Genomic DNA, 3,396 nt, shown 5'->3' on the forward strand with positions numbered 1-3,396 from the left:
TTTTTTTTTTTTTTTTTTTTTTTTTTTTTTTGGCATGGGGTATCGAACTCTGGACCTTGCACTTGTGAGGCAGGCCATGGCACCACTGAGCTAAATCTCCAGTGCCAACGTGTTGCTCTGTCTTATTAGTACAGTAGTTCTTCCTTCTCTGGGGGACATTTCTGACATCCCCAGTGGACAACTGAAACCATGGATAGTTAGTTCCCAATCAACCTGACATACTTTGCTTTTTTCCTATGTGCCTGGCTTTTTTGCCACATGGTTCTAGAGCTAATCTGCCCTTGCATGAGTTATGCCTGGTCCTTCCTTGGCATCGTGACTTCTGTGGTTTGGGGCCGTCGTCATCAAGTAAATTTAGGGTGACTTAGACCCTGTGATACCACGAGAGTCCGTCTGATGACCGAGCTGGCTGGAGCACGGACAGGTGGACACACAGCAGAAAGGGACAGCCCATGCACATAGGGTCTCAGCACTGAGCCACTCAGAACAGCGTGTGAATTATTTGTGTGATTTCCTTTCAGTTTTTGGGCTACTGTTGACCATGGTTACAGCGAAACCGTGGTAACCCGAGACAACTGTAGTTAAAGCTGTCACCCGCCTCCTGTCTGCCTCCCACCCCAAACCCCCTGTCCAGGGGCCCCTGTCTGTCCTGCTTGCCACCACAGCCCCAGCATGGCTCCCACAGCACACACTGAACAAACATATTTATTGCCAATCAGGCCTTATACACATTCAGATTCGTCTTCCAACTCTTTTGCTGAAAGGAGACTGGGGCAGAGACGCTGCTGGCTCCCACCGCAGCCTCTGAGGACGTCTGCCCCCCGATGTGCCCGCCTGGCCAGAGCTCTGAGCGCTGCTGGGAGGGAGCCTCCACGTCAGCCACCGCGGTGTCTCCGCAACCCCACCGGGAATAAAGAGGGCTTTGTGCAGCTGCAGACGTGGACAGCTCTGGGAATAGCTCCGGACACTCCTCCTGCGGGACACACCCTCTGCCGCCAGGTGTTGGGTTCCCTCCGCTCCCTCCTGTCCCCCGCAGTGGGCAGTGGGCTAGCAGGACAGGGGCCCAGCCAGTCTCACCTTTGTTCTTCCTGGGCCCCACCAGCGGCACCATGGAATTCTCTGACCCTTGCCAAAATGAGGCTCCTTAAGGTTTCTGCCCAGAAGAGAAAACTGAGACCGGGAACCAGCACCCCACTGTGTCACCCATGCAGGGGCTGCCTGCTGTCCCAGGCCACTCAGAGGTACCCTCTTCCCCCGAAAGGAAGTAGGGTGCCTTTCCAGGAAGGTCCCTCTGCCCTGTCCCCTCTCTCCTCTGCCAAATGTCCCCATTTCTGGAGGCTGCTCCCAAGTGCCTGCTTCTCCCACCAGAAAAAGCCTGGGTCTATCCTGGCACCTGCCCTCCGCCCCCCAGGAGAGTGGACAGAATCTTCTTTCACGAAGTTTTTGAGTAATTTAATTTTCTATTTAGACAATGTGTCTTTGTAAATAGAAAATAGTGTAGATGTAAAATGTCTCATTGGAAGGCTGGAGTTATGTGATATATTTTTCCTGATAACTTCTCCTGTACTGTATGCATTATGTATTCAAATACATTACTCTTATGTCAGGAAAGTTACAAGAAAACTAGTTCTGTTCTGAGAAAACTTGGCTATGTGACTGTATTCTGGAGAAGAACACAGAAACTACATTAACATCAATTTTAATGCCTTCCTGGGACAGATGGTTCAGCATCCACCTCTACCCTACCCTGCCATTAGAGGCAGCTGGGCACAAATGTTTGAGAAGTGCTGCACAGTAAGTCAGTAACACTTCAGCCTGAGTTAGTTCTCCCTCCTGGACAATTACACACACCCATCAAGGGCACCTAGAACTCCATGAGTGTCAGGGACTCACCAGGAAATCACACCAGTAAGAAGTATAATGAATTCCATTCCACCCAGACCCGAGTTCTCTGACCACAGAGGCCATGAAAGTCTAAAGAGGAGAGCCGCTGGTCTGCAGTCTGTCTCCTCCTCCAAGTCAGTCCTCTTGCAGTGCACATCCGAATGGAAATCCGTGTGGCTATGCCAAGCTGGGTGGCCTACGTGGGGCCGTGACCGGCTAAAGGACCGAGAGTGAAACTCAGCAGCCTTTGTAGGCCTTGTCTGAATCTTATTACACTTTCTTTCTTTTTGGTTCTGGTTTAAGGGCCTTCTTCAAAATTCAGTAATGATTAAAAATAAAGGGGGCCTGGGATTTAGTTCAGTGGTTCTGCCACCTGCCTCACAAGTGCAAAGTCCTGAGTTCGATTTCCAGTACAAAAATAAATAAGCTCTGTTAATCTGCTGATTAACAGAGCTTGTGGAGAGCCATGCAGTGCTGAAGTGGCTGGGAGGAAAAGGTTCAAGAGGCTGCAGCTTAGGGGTATGGAGAGAGGACACAGAAGAGGGACTGGCATAGCAATCTAAGTGCCAGGCCCTCACTAATCAACAGGCACCGGCAATTGTCAATGCTCGGCCGAGGCCCCCAGCAGCAGGGCCTCAACCCTGCCCCAAAGCCGGGAAAAAGCAAGTGCTGAGAAATGAGTGTGCTGTGCAGCAGGAGTGATTTCAGACAGATGGAAGAAAGGACTTCCCGAAGCTAAGAGCAGCTCTCTACAGAAGCAAAATCCCAGGGAATTCAGAAGAAAACAGTGCAACTCGCTGCTGTGCAGACAGGATTCCCGGGGGCAGAACCTTCTGGAAAACCAGCGCGCAGGTGCCCTGGGACCTCAGAAGGGGGCAAGTGGCAGGTGAAGTGTTCTGTAGGCCTGCAAGGACAGGGAATAAGCAAATTTGTGGGGTTTTTGTTTTGGAGACTAGAGTTTAAACTCTCGCCAATGCTCCTGTTCCACCACACCTGGCTGAGAATAACCAAATATGACTGCACTTTGCACCCCGCCCTACCGATGAGATCTTGCTTAGCAAATGCAGCCCCAATTGCAGAATGAATAACCAAGGGGGCCCCTGGAAGACGAGAGGTGGTAAGGGAAAGTGTGCTGGGTGGGTACAGATGGAAAGAGCCGGAAGTTGGGGAATGGAAGGGGAAATTCATCTATTGGGTCCACAGAAGCCAGGCAGAGAAACAGACTTGACATGGCGGGCCATGGTAGGCTTCTGGAAGGGAGGAAAACCAGAGAGTGTAGTGGGTGTGAAAACACCATTTGCTCCTGGGTGAACTGGAAAGAAAGAATGCTTGGTCCTTCGAGGCTCGTAGCTATGACAGGGCCTGCTCCCCACCTCCATTAGGGCTGCCAGCTACCGAGGGCCTGTGAGGTCAGTCTCTGCTGACCTCTGGGTGCCAGTGTAGGCTGCGGGGCACAGCAGGGCTCTTTGAGGACTTACTGAGTGGGCAGGAAGTGGACCGGCAGTGAGACGC

This window comes from Fukomys damarensis, unplaced genomic scaffold, assembly GCF_012274545.1.
Source record: "Fukomys damarensis isolate Sample0158 unplaced genomic scaffold, DMR_v1.0_HiC HiC_scaffold_7, whole genome shotgun sequence".
Classification (NCBI taxonomy): domain Eukaryota; kingdom Metazoa; phylum Chordata; class Mammalia; order Rodentia; family Bathyergidae; genus Fukomys; species Fukomys damarensis.